The sequence below is a fragment of the Eurosta solidaginis genome, chromosome 2 (genome assembly GCF_040869045.1).
Source record: "Eurosta solidaginis isolate ZX-2024a chromosome 2, ASM4086904v1, whole genome shotgun sequence".
NCBI classification, from domain to species: Eukaryota; Metazoa; Arthropoda; class Insecta; order Diptera; family Tephritidae; genus Eurosta; species Eurosta solidaginis.
Window position 1 is genome coordinate 79,525,715 of NC_090320.1, and position 14,667 is coordinate 79,540,381.

Here is a 14,667-nt window from a genome sequence, read left to right on the forward strand (position 1 = left end):
ATATCATTACGCATATATTACTTCTTTCTTTTTCGTTCATTAATATGAAACTTGAATTTTTTTTGGAATTTCGAATATTGATTCATAATCAATACAATAGGAAATTTTTTTTTATCAATTCCTTTAAAATTTTTGAAAAATAAAATATAAAAACGTAAAACGTTCAAGATCCAATATACTTCAAAATTATAGCCTTTGCTAATATCAAAAAAAAACTTACGAAATCATTTTTATCGAAACTTACTATACTAATCTTGGCAATAAAATTTTGCGACAATTATTCAAACCTAATGAGTTTTAAAAATTCTCGTTGACTTTAAATATCAATATAGACAGGTTTCAGTCATATCATATAGTAATGGTGAAAATTTAATTTTATCGGTGAAGATTAAATTTTTTTTCTTCGAATTATTTGTGCGGAAATTAAACATCTAGGATGTTATGAATATTTATTTTTCTCAAGGAATACAGTGCTTTATATATATTTTCCAAATCAATTTTGAAAACCATTCGACGAATATAGTGCTTTTAAATATATAAAATTTTTTGTTCAAATGAAAGGAGTTATAATCCCATTTATTCAATGAATACAGTGCCATCCAAATATTTCAACAATTTCTTCGAAGTATTACACGAATACAGTGTCTTTCAAATACTCCAACAGTTCCTTTGCATTATTAAACGAATACAGTGCGGTTTAAATATTTCAGCATTCGCATTTACAATTCCTTCAAAGTAAGACACGAATACAGTGCCTCTCGAATATGTGAATCTTCTTTACCATTTACCAATTAACTCATCGATTTTAAATATTTCAAATCTTTTCTGATTTACAAAAAATAAAAAATTTGTACAATTACTGAGTGAATGAATAGTTTCAACTTCATTTTTGTATAAACAGTGCCTTCAGCGTTAATCTTAAAATTTTTTCGAATTTTTTATAAAACAACTTTTACTGCTATGGAGGTGAGCATTTTTAATAAATTTAATAAGTTTTCAGATGTCAGTTGTCAAATGTCAGATTTTGATTCCAATTTCAAAGATTTACGTTCTAATTTCACTAAAGTTACCAAACGAGTTTTAAATAACCGATCAATCTCAGCGAAAAAGTCAATAGAATATGAAGATGCTTTAATTAAAAGCTATAACGAAATTATAAAACAAGTAAATTCATATTTTGAAAATCGAGATAAGCCTAGTTCAATAATCGAAAGTTTGTCAAGGTGCAGAGAACAACTCAGTAATTTTCAAGAATTAACTGTAATATAAAAATACCCAAAGATCTTTTTGAATTATTACAAGAAAGCGAATCAAGCTCTGATTTTGATACTGAGGAAGAATTCACTGACGCACCGACACCTTCAGCTGACGAAGCTAGTATTATTAGAAAACGTATCGTATCTTTTCTTGAGGATTTCGCTGGATTTAGCAATTCAGTTAACATTAATAAATTAGCAGAGCACTATTCATTCATTCATTCATTTATTTAAATTAAAAATTAGTACAATGAGACTTAACATCTTTTATAGTACAACAAAAAACAAAATTGTAATGAGCTACATCAAGTAAACAATAAAGGTGTAAATATATTAACAAAAATGTATAAATAATATTAACACTAATAGTAATAATAATAACGATAATAATAATAATAATAATAACAATCATATTAGTAAAGGCATCATTAATCACCTATAGATGGTCGGTCAGAATTTAAGTCCGAATTTGCGAAATAAGAAAATAAGATTTGCTTGAAATTACTTTTATTAAGCTTACCCCTAATGGAGACAGGTATGGAATTCCAGGTTCTTATAGTGTTGACAAAGAACAACCTCGCAGATGCTATGAAATTAAAGGTAGGAAGAATTAAATCACTGGTACGCTCAGACCTCGTGAAAACAAGTTTGTCAAACAGGTAAGAGAGAGACTTACAAGACATAAGACGAAACAGAAAAATACAGCTTCTGGCTTTACCGTACTGGAAAATATCACATCCCAAAAGTTTATAGTCTCCAGCTGGAGATGTGATCATATATCTTAAGACCATAAACATACCGAGTAATATGATTGAATAACACATCAATTTTGTGGGCAGATTGTGAATCCAACTTATTATAGGCTAATTCGGAGTATGAAATTATAGGTAGCAGTAGTTGAATAGCGAGTCTCCGCCTAATGACTAAAGGTGTAAAAGCACCCAGTCAGCCTCAGACTTTTTAAGGAGGCATACACTTTACATACAACTGAATTTGTGTGATCAGCACAGGATAAGTTAGAATTAATCACGAAGCCGAGGTTAGTAATTTTACTAACAACCTGCAAAGGCATCATGTTCAAGTACAGCAGGGGCAAGGTAACACCTTGAAACCTCTTTTTCGCAATAGGCAGGACAAAAAATTTATTGGAATTCAGGCGCAGACTATTGCTTCCAGCCCAGTTTGCAATCGACCCCAGATCAGTGTTAAGCTTTTGAGCAAGGGTATCAATATTATCAAAGGAATGTGATAAGTACAGCTGAATATCATCAGCATAGGCATGAATACTTACATAGTTGCAAGACGAAAATATGTCGTTAATAAACAGGCTAAAGAGAAGAGGGCTAAGTATTGAGCCTTGTGGAACACCAGAAGTAAGTACTTTTAGTCCAGAGATATCAGTACTGGTCATTACTCTTTGGCACCTACCAGTAAGGTAACTTCGCATAAGCTTGACTGAATTTTCACTAAACCCAAAGTACCTACCTATCTTTGAACAGAGTAATAAATGATCAACAGAATCAAAGTCTTTTGAAAAGTCAAGTAGATAAAGCAGGGTCAGCTGATTTTTATCAAATGGCACGCGAATATCATCCAAGATTTTTAACATGGCAGTGGAGCAACTTCGCCCAGCCCTGAAACCAGATTAGTAAGGGGAAACCAAACCATTACTATGGGTATGTAGGTTAATTTGATCATACAGAAGACGCTAAAAGACTTTTGACAGGGCAGACAAGATGCTAATTGGACGGAAATCACTAGGGCTACACGCAGATTTTGTTTTCGCTACTGGTCGCACAGACGCAATTTTCCACAGGGATGGAAAGCAAGAGGTTGTGATGGCGTGGAAGTTCAGCTTGTCATCAACGGACGAGAAACACCAACAATCGGACCAATTTATACATGAAAGATGTACAAATAGCGAGTCAACGTTAAGGGCTCTATAATCTCTAAACGTACTTGTACCCAAGCGGGTAGAGTCAAAAAAATATCAAGAGCGAAAACAATTAGGTCATGGTCAGAAATAAAAGAAAACTGGTCAAACTTTAAAACTAAGGACAGATCAGATACTAAAAATAGTCAAGTAAGCTGCGAAGTTATTATCATATCTAGTCGGTACATACTTGTTAGCAACAGAAAGGCCAGCACAAGCAACGTAATCCAGGAAATTCAACGACTCGCGAGAATACTCCACAACATACAAAGTCAGTACGTCAAAAAAAGGTTTCAGACATATATGCTTGTGGGGGTTATACACACACGAGATAAGGGTTTTTGAGGAGCCACTACGCATTTCAACCATAAGGTATTCAGTTCCTTGGCCATCTGACTGAAATATTAATTTCGCACTAAGATTACTCCTTTAATAGATGGCTACCCCTCCTTCTTTTTTTCCGACCCTATTATTTCGAATGAGGTTATAATTAAGAATATTGTAGTGAAAATCACTTACATCACTTGTAAACCATGTTTTAGAGACACAAATAACATCAACAAGTGCAGACTCAAATGTGTATCGGACATTATCAATTTTCAACATATTTAAACTCCGTGCATTAAAATGAGCAATATTGAAACCTTTCTGCCGTTTACATATTACATTTAGCAACGCTAAGCTGTTATCGCCAACATTCAAACCAATATCTTTAATAGACTTAAAAAGAATACGTTTACAAGGGCAAACAAACAAAAGTACATATACCACGAGATATAGCAAAAATACATCAGGCAGACCATCTTAACAAGATCAATAGGGACAATAACTAAGTAAACAAAAAACAAAACAACAAACAGACATACAGGCTTGAGGCTAGCGAGACTCCTCCAAGTCTTCATTTCGCAGGATATTTGCTGGCTGCTTGGCTTTATCACTATCCTTCCTGACATGGACGCAGCCTTGACGAGTAAAGACCGACTGCAACTTCCCCTCTCGCCGAAGTATCCGGTTGTGCTTAGACCTCTCAAAAATACTAAATTTTCCATTTATACCCAGTGATTCCAGGGATATGACGGTTTCCGTACGCCTGCGATACTCGCCAAACGCTCGGAGAGTTCTGTTCCGATCCAAAGGAGTATGGAATCTAACCACAATCGCAGCGCTGACACCTGCACGAGATGCTTCGTGCGAAAAATATCTCTAATTTGAGGCGACTGAAAGCCAATGGACATACAGACGAGATTAAAAATAGCTGTCAGATTTTCTCCTTCCTTTTATGGGACACCGAAGACGACAGCGTCAGCAGCAATGTCAGGAGACGACCTCTATTGCAGCCCTTGTACTAAATCCATCCTCAATCGCTCCACCTCAGACTTCTTAAAATTCTCTTCTAGTAACGAAACACGCTCAACTGAGTCAGTTAACGCAACTTTGAGCGACGCAACCTCGTCCTCCATCCTCTTCGTTAGCTTTTCCCCAACCTCAACAACTTTCTGGGCGACACTTTCAATCAAAGGCCGCAACTGCGCAGTCTGGTCTTTTACACTTGACTCTACCTCTACCAGTTTCCGGTAAACCGCTGTGAGAGTGACCGCTGCAGTCCCATCAACTTTAGCGGTTTTCGCCGAGGGGGAACTTTTCATGCTCAAGCGACGTTTCGGAGCTTGAGGAGCAGTGGCAGACATAATTTCAGACGATGATAAATTAAGGATTACAAAAATTTCGGAATGATGCGAACGCCTGGTCAACTTAATATCTGTTAGTTGACTGGCAACCCTCTTCAATAATGTTTTGACACTTACTTGGGTCGTCTTTCGCTCAAAAAAAATTGGCGCAATAATAATATATGTATGTATGCTTGTATGTGTGCTTTTCAAATTACTTTATATTTTCGCACAATAATGGCACTGTCAAACAATAAACCAGGGATGCACCTTAACGTTAAGCTAATCGTTTATCAAAAAATTTCCACCGTTTCCGTTGAAACTCTTCGAAATATTATCGATAAAGAAATTATCAAGATAAATTGTATCTCGTTTTTAACCGAAACGAAAAGCTTTCGTTAACGTTAAAAACGTTAACAAAAACGTGATACTTTATGTTTGAATTGTGCTGGCAATGCTATAGCCATGGTGAAGCCGTACGGTGGCAACAACGAGCGCACATACACACACAAACTCTATGTAATTTGTTTGTGTAATTCGTTGGTGGTAATGTCAAAAATACTCTGAGAAATGTTTGTACTGTCAAAATTCATGAGAAAAGTTGCAATTAGCTTGGATAATGCTTTCACCTTTAATGACTCCGCCATCAATCAGCTTTGCCAGCATAGTTTGAAATTAATAATCAACATAAACGATTTGATTTCGTTTTGATATGGCAGAAAACGAAACGAAATCATTTCGTTAATTTGACGATCTTAACGTTAATAAACGAAACGAAATGACTTCGTTTCGTTTATTAACGTTGATTATCGTAACGAAATGATATCGTTTCGTTGGTTAAGCATGCCTGCAATAAACCAAGTATGTAACACTGTGCACAATTACCAAATGTGTTGCTATTTGTTTGCCTATTGTACAAACCGCAGACAATGTTATTAAACACAACAAATTTAATATTACGGCCAATATATTTTTACCATAGTAAATTTTACCAATTAGCGCAACTAACAGCTGATCGATGAAATTCGCACATTCACACGCACAGTTCTCGACTCAGTTTCAAAAAAAAACTATTATTTAGCTTAAATTTTAAAGTGAGATAATCCTTACGAATTGATATATAAGTATATAGAATATATAAGGCGTTTTTGTTGTTATTAAAAGAATCTTTTTATTTATATTAAAGTTTTTATCATTTATTTTTGAACTTTATTTTACCAATTTCATGCGTTTTTAAAGCATTTTCGTGCATATAAATACAACCATGTGCATATACGTTTTGACATTAAATTTCATACACGATCGTATTTGCCATTCTCATTGATTTTAAATTCGTAAACAATGACTGCGGATATTCGGTGTGATTCAAAAAACTGCTAAAAAAATTGCCGCAAATCTATTACCCACATATAATTTTCAATTTAAAAATAAAAAAAAAAAATTTTCAATTTACTTCAATGGAATTCTTACCACGAAAATTGCTCTATCAATAAAATGTAGCAGAACAATGACCTTTCACTTGGGAGATAATTTAGGCGAGGCATTAAAAAGGAAGTGTTGAATGTTCGGACAAACACATTGTCATTAATTTTTGATGAAACAACGCACTTATCAGAAAAATACTTGTTTTTGTGTTTAGATATTCGGTACTCAATTATTATACAGTTGAAACTTTTAAGACGCTTCATTTTTAGTCTGAGTTCAAACCGACTTTGAACACACGTGCTTTAATTGCTTCAATCCATAAGCAACGCAACGCCAACGTCAAAGCAATACACAAATAATTAAAAACTTACGTTCTTCTTGAAGTTTCTTGCATTTTAGGAACAAACCGATTTTCTATCGCCGTTCAACTAAATAAAAAACATAATTTTGTATTCATGTCGATTTCGTGATCAACCAGCGGAGACGGCGGAATATATCCTCCTGGAATGCAATGGAATCCGATGAGGCCACAACAGACCGATGTTCGCAGTGTAATTCTCAATAAATTTTCGATCTATCTGTGGCAGGGAAACTTTTAACGTGCTTTATCAAAGTGACACTTTATTTGACAAATCACTAAACGATTTCTTTCAAATAAATTGCTTGTTAGCGTTAACCGAAGATGGTGAAAACGGCCCCTGGAATTGTTACCTTCCTTATATAGCGAGAAAGTTAAGATATAATGTATAGGTATAAAATACTTGCATACATAAAATCATTTTTATTATATAAAAGTAGTATGGCATTGAGATTTTAGTTCTGCTATTTTTAACACAGAGTTATTTTTAACATAAATTAAGAAGTAAAAAACATGATTAATGACTACATTTATACGTGTTTCATTTATTTTCTTTGAGGAATAAATCGTAAAAATAAAAATCCTGTTATTATTAAGTATATGTGTGTAATAGAATGAACATTGGTTTATATATTACATTTTTAAAATGAAAATATCCTGCAAAAAAGTAATAGAGTGAACATTGGTTTGTATATTACATTTTTAAAATGAAAACCACCTACTAAAAAAGGAGCAAAACCTAACTACATTTTTTCATTTTCGTACTTATCTACACTCCGTTTTGTGATTCAGGATTTCGGGCAAATTTGAAAAAAAACTCCGAACATCAATTCCTTCATTATACCTCATTCGAGTGTCTTTTTTCACGGCCTTCGAGTGCCTTCCACTCTATTCGCAACATAACTTCAATTTAAGCTGCCAAACTATATACTAAACAATGATTTTTACAACGTTATCACGAACAGCGTTGCCAGCAAAAGAAAAACTTTATTACTATGTGTGCCTCTATAATCAGAGAAAACTACGGCGGCAATCCGCATTCACTTGCATTCTTTATAGATAAAATAATTCAACAAATAAAAGATGCGTTAAAAGGTAGAATAAAACCTGACAACTCAAAAGTTGTTGCAGGAAAAATTGCATCTTTATAAGTTTTTAATAATAAGCACACTGAATTCGCCAAACGTGTAGAGGAACTTTCCGATGCTTTAGAACGATCACTACTTATAGAAGGAATGACTCAGGAAAAAGCGCACGAGATGGCAGTCCCAAAAACAGTCAACGTTTGTCGGCTTAACACTCGCTCAGACTTAGTAAAATCAATTTTAGCGTCAACTACGTTTACTGATTCTAAGGATGTAGTTAGGAAAATTATCGTAGAACAGAATAACCAAGTTAGTGAAAGGCAAGTGTTGGCGTTTCGATCGCGTTATAACAGGCAAAATAGTAGTTTTCGTGGTAACTTCAGAGGAAATCAGTATAATAGGAACAACTTTTCGAGGTACAACAACAATTTAGCAGAAACAACAATAACAATTATAGACATAATAATAAAAATAATTATGGCTCGCGAGGTAATGGCAATTTTTATATATTTATATAACCTGCGTTACGACAGACACAGTTTCAAAATTGAGTACCATTAAAACAGAACTTTTTTTTTCAAATATTTCAATTCCTCATACTCTAAATGTATAGATGACAAATTACAAAAAAATACAATTGCATAATAGACTATTCAAACGAGAGCATAACAATTGACATTGGCAAAAATATTCATAAAATTTTAATTTTACATAATACAGCCGATAACACCATGGTTATTCCTCCTAGATGCGAAGTTTATCGCTTATTTAAGCTGAAAAAAATCTAATTATCCAGTTTTTATAGAGGCACAGGAAATTTGTAGGTGTGTTCACCGTAAAGTGTATCGTTGACACTAACAATCCGAAGTTTTAAACGTCACCGATGACGTAAAATACATAAGAAATTGTAAAATAGTTACGGATGAAATCACCAACTATAACGTGTATAAAATCAACGATATTTCAAAAGATTCGAAAAGGTCAGAGGAATTAAAATCAATTTTAGAAAAACAAATGCCAAATTATGCCAAACCAAAACTTCTCGATTTATGTCTAAAATATGATGATATTTTTGCACTAAAGACCGATCGTATGACGCTTAACAACTTTTATGAACAGAAACTACGATTGACAGATAAAAATCCTGTTTACATAAAAAATTACCGCTTACCATATTGTCAGAGAGAGGAAATTAATAGACAAGTTGATAATTTATTACAAAATGATCTTATAGAACACAGTTATTCCAACTATAATAGCCCATTGATACTTGTACCAAAGAAAAATCCAATTGGACAGAAATCCTACCGCATGTGTGTCGACTTTAGAGCCGTAAACAAAAAATTGATAGCAGACAAATTCCCACTTGCACGAATAGACGATATTCTTGATAATCTAGGCAGAGCCAAATATTTTTCTACATTCGATTTGTATTCAGGTTTTCATTAAATTCCATTAAATAAAGATTCTAGAGACATCACCTCATTCAGCACTGATCGTGGTGCTTTTCGATGGAAAGTTTTACCATTCGGTTTAAACGTAGCTCCAAACTCATTCTCAAGAATGATGTCAATAGCTTTTTCAGGAATTTCTCCCAACCAAGCCTTTTTATATGTCGATGATCTTATAGTCATTGGGTGTAGCGAAGCTAACCCTCGTAAAAATTTAGAACAAGTCTTTCAAACAGGCAAAAAATTTAATTTGCTTCTAAATCCCGAAAAATGCAACTTAATGCGTTCAGAAGTCACTTTCCTAGGACACAAATGCTCATCAAAAGGTCTACTTCCCGATGATTCCAAAATAATTGCAATAAAGAAATATCCGAAACCTTGTGATAAGGATGCAGTAAAACGATTCGTGGCATTCGCCAATTACTATCGAAGGTTTATACCAAATTTTGCTTCAATAGCAGCACGTTTAAATAAACTTAGCAGGAAAAGAGTGGAATTTAAATGGGATGAGTCATGTGATATAGAATTTGAAAAACTTCGAAAATCTTTAATTTCTCCTCAAATTCTCCAATACCCAGACTTTAAAAAGGAATTTATAATTACAGTCGACGTTTCAAAAATTCGTTGTGGTGCCATTTTTATTTTGGCTTTGACTTACCAATTTGCTTCGCGTCCAAATCATTTAATAATTCAGAACAAAAAAAATCAATAATAGAGTTAGAACTTTTAGCTATATTTTTTGCAATCAAAAAATTCAGACCATACGTTTATGGCACTCACTTTACCGTCAAGTCAACAAGAACAATTAACGCAACAACAAATAGTCAAAGAAGAAAAAGTAAAGGAAAACATAAAATTACAAGTTTATGACAATTTTTCAAACAAATTTTCAAAGAAAATACGCAGAATAAAATCCCAAATAAATAACGATAATAGTGGTAAAATTACAAATTTTGAGATAGATGTGCATTTAAAACAAATAAAAAAAAAAAAATGAGTTAATTAAGGTTGCGTGTGCTAACGAAATAATACATTTAGATGAATTACTTTTGAAGCTCCAAAAAGAAGCTGGCAAGCGCAATATTAATATAATTGAATTGCAAAAAAATGATAATCTTGATAAATATTTTTCGATATCAGATCTGAAAACCACTGGGAATAAAATTTTAAAACATTTAGAAATCATCCTAACCGAACCCTTAGAAACTGTGACAGATGAAGACAAAAAACAAAAATTGATAACAATTTATCATACAGACCCAATTTTAGGACATTTCGGTAGTAAAAAAGTCTATGCAAAACTAAGAACCAAATATTATTGGAAAGGCATGACGCGCGATATAGCGAAATTTGTTAAAAAATGTGAAAAATGTCTTTTAAACAAGGTAAAGCCAAAAACAAAAGAAGTTTAGTCCTAACCGAAACACCCTGTAAGCCATTCGACATTGTTGTTATTGACACTATAGGGCCTCTACCACAATCCGATAATGGTAACAAGTCGTTGTCACCATTATATGCGATCTCAGCAAATACTTAGTAACGATTGCGATACCTGATAAAAGTGCAAAAACGGTTGCATCAGCTTTTTTTTTGAAAATTTCATACTAATATATGGCATTATGAAAACAATTAAAACTGATTTAGGCACCGAATACAAAAATTAAATTTTTTCAGAGTTAACAAAACTATTAAAAATCGAACACAAATCTTCCACAGCGTACCATCATGAAACTCTTGGCACAGTAGAGCGAAACCACCGAGTTTTCAATGAATCTTATCTAAATCCTAATTTTTCCGACTGGGATGTTTACATGAAATATTTCACTTTTCTTCATAACACTACAACAAACACAGTATTCGATAATAAATTCCCACCATACGAGTTCTTTGGCAAAGCAGCTAATTTACCAAATGAACTGCAAACCGATAAAATAGACCTGTTTTACAACATAGAAAACTATTCAAAAGAAGTTAAATTTCGTTTTCAAAAAACTCACGCATTAGTAAAACAAGCCTTTACAGAACACAAATTAAAAACAAACCGTATATAACAAACACTATCAACCAATATCTGTCAAGGTGCTTGACCAGGGTATTTCTTGAAAAAGAACCCCGCGACAAACATAGTAGTATCTATATTGGTCGTTATACCGTACTAGGTATTGACGGTGTTAACGTCACAATAATAGATGACGAAACGAGAAAGGAAAAAGTAGTCCATAAAAATAGAATAAGAAAAATAAATTAAATCAAATTATTTAAATTCAAAGTTAATTTCTATTGTTAAATTAGAAAGAAAAATTTAAATAAAATAAATTAAAACCATTTACCATTTAACTAAAACTTAAGAACTTAATTCATACATTAGAATTAAAACAAAAAAACATTTTTTTTTTATTACAAAAAATAAATTTAAGCCCTACTTTAGAACTAGACTTTAGAATTTAATTCTTTATTTAGATCTAAACGTAGATGTAGATTGAAATTTTAAAAGACTGTTAAACTTTTCTACGATAAATTACATATCTTTTGGGACAGAAGAATTTGGCCAATTCTTCTTTTCCAAAGGGGGATGATGTAAGGTAACCCTTATTGTAAGTGTTGCTTGACCATAAAGTCAAGCAATGCTTATTAAACACAACCAACATTCACAATGAGGGTTACCTGTCAAAATTAAAGATTTTTACGCGCATTCAAAGTGACCGACCGGTCGAATTAATTGCTCTCGCTGGTGAAATAAATTTGATACATATATATATAGATATATATATTGCCAGTCTCCATTTAACTTGTGATTTGCATTAATTTCATTAAATAAATTGTAAACGTTTTCATTTAAATATAGTGGTGAACAATTTTATTTCGAATCTATGGAAATAAGCAATTGTTCGCATATTTCAACCTAAGACTTCATTCAACAAGTACATGGCGACCATTTTGGCCAAGCCAGGAATGGCCATACTACACTGTCGTTGGTGTGAGGCCGAACGCCATAGCACCCGATTATGAAGGTGAGCGGTTTAGGGCTGGCATCTACTCCATTTCGCCTCATAGGACGGCGGCGGGATGTCGGTGACCAGGATCTGCAACTAGAGGTTTACGCCGATCACTTTATCGGCGGCGGCGGCGCGTTCGTTGTCGACAGATTTCTTGCTGGTCACGCACGATGGCGACTTACGGTTGTTATTAATGGTCTTTTAATACTCATGACTTTCGTGGCACAGTTTTAACGATTAGCGCCAACGCTTGCCTATTGTTGATCGCGCCATAGGGCGCCTCTAGTTTTTTCGGCTCTTTTAAGAGCTATAAGTCCGATGTGCGAATAGTAGCAATCCTGACCACCAGTCGCTACCACGCCTTCTGGCCCTCACACCACTTGCCAGCACAGAAGCTATAGGACTGCGACTTCGAACCCATACCTTCGTCGCTATCACTTTCATAGAAGCTCTAGGTGTAGCTCCGAAGACTTTCAAACGAATTTTTTTCGCTCAATTCTGCCGAATACTACCAGAAAAAACGTTGAAACGTTAGGGAGTAACTATTCGGCCAAGGATGACGACCTCGAAATCATAAGCATTCCAAGTGGATATTATTGCGTAACTCATAAGTGAAAATAGTATAATCCTACATAATTGAAATTTTGCAGGGACTCTGGATATTTTTTTGTAGACCAAAATTTGCAGACGTTTGTGTTCGAAACATTGATTTCAACAGTCTTCGTTAAACCAAAACGATATTTTAGAATGAAAGTTGAACGATCCCCAAGTGACCCCGAGGGAGTCCCCAAAACCATGCCGAAATTACTCCGAGGGAGTCCCCTAAACGATCTCGGAACGACTCCCAAATGAACCCGACGGAGCCCCCCAAAACCATGCCGAAATGACCCCGAGGGAGTCCGCAAAACCATTCCGAAATGACCCCCAAATGACTCCGAGGGAGTCCCTATAACCATCCCAGAATGACCCCCAAATTACCACGAGGGAGTCCCCAAAAAGATACCGGAACGACCCCCACATCACCCCGGCCGTCCCCAACACCATCCCGAAATGACCCCGAGGGAGCGCCCAAAAACTACCCAGAACGACCCCCAAATGACCCCGTGGGAGACCCCAAAACCATCCCGAAATTACTCCCAAAAGGCCACAGGGGATCGCGAGAGATCCCGTGGAGTGACTCCAAAAGACCCCGAGGGAGTCCCCGAAATAACCAAAAAATTTACTCCAAAAGACCCCGGGAGGATCCCCAGGGTGTCCCAGAAATTACCCCCAAATGACCCCCGCGAATACTCCCCAAAATAATTTCCCTCAGAAGCTTTACAACTACCAGAAATACACTGGTTACGCATATGGGTATATTTTCAGGGCATCTCGAGGGTTTATTTTTTTATTTTGGAATAACTGATTAAAATTGAAATTATATTGTTATTCCATATTTTTCAAATAATTAATAATAACTCAACTCTATACTCAAAATTTACAAAAATAAAAATGAGCGGTTATCGTCAATCAGAATATTTTGAATAACGATCAAATGTTAGTCATTATTCAAGAAAAGCTTTAATAAAAAATACCTTGTTATTCAACACTCAAGTTTTCTTGAATAATGAATAAATTTTTTCTTTTTTTTTCGTAAATCGTTACTCAAATTTGTTGACAACGCCCTTCCCTGGTTGTTGAAAGTCCTCTCTCGCAAACGAAAATCATGCTCTACAAATCACTTATCGGACCCGTCCTGCTATAAGGTGCAGAAGCATGGACCATGACAACATCAGATGAAGCGGCTCTGAGAAAAGTTCTTCAAAAGGTTTACGAACCTTTGCGCGTTAGCGATGGTGAGTACCGATTTAATGATAAGTTGTACGAGCTTTACGCAGACATCAACATAGTTCAGCGCGAATTAAAACTACGCTGGCTAGGCCATGTTATGCAAATGAAAGATGACGCTCCGAAAACGATTTAATCTCCCTTGGTGTGACCGTTTTAACGGTTAAGCGCCAATAAAGGAAGTAAGTAAGAAGGTTCAATGTGGTCATATTAAATCGTCCCCGAGATGGTCGGCTCGTACCTTAATGGTACTTGTTACCGGAACGTACCAGATCTTTATCCGGCAAATGAGAATCAACATCGGTAACACTCCCAAAAACCTTCGGAGTGTTTGTTTATCGCTACAACACAAACAACATCGCCTTCCGAGTGTAAGCCGACGAAGTTCCTTTCCGAAAAATTTAACTATTACTGCTTACGACAACATAGGGTAATACCACTGTCTGTTCTTACATGGTAAATTGACCTTATGACTACCTTATGACCTCAAATGGACATAAGACCAATTGCCCTTATCGCCTCTTCTTAAGTGCCATAACTTCGTTGTTTATTGACGTAGGGGAATGGCTCAAAAGCAACAGTGTCATGAATTTGTAAATACTTTCGCCTGGTAAAACAAAAATGATATTTTAGGGGGGATAAAACCCAATTAGGTGACCTAATCATGTG

General features: G+C 34.9%; 1 protein-coding gene across 1 annotated transcript in view; it reads right to left on the reverse strand.

Annotated features, from left to right (window-relative positions):
• Positions 1-14,667, reverse strand: part of Dref (DNA replication-related element factor) — a 148,577-nt gene that overhangs the window by 14,142 nt on the left and 119,768 nt on the right. The window lies entirely within an intron of this gene.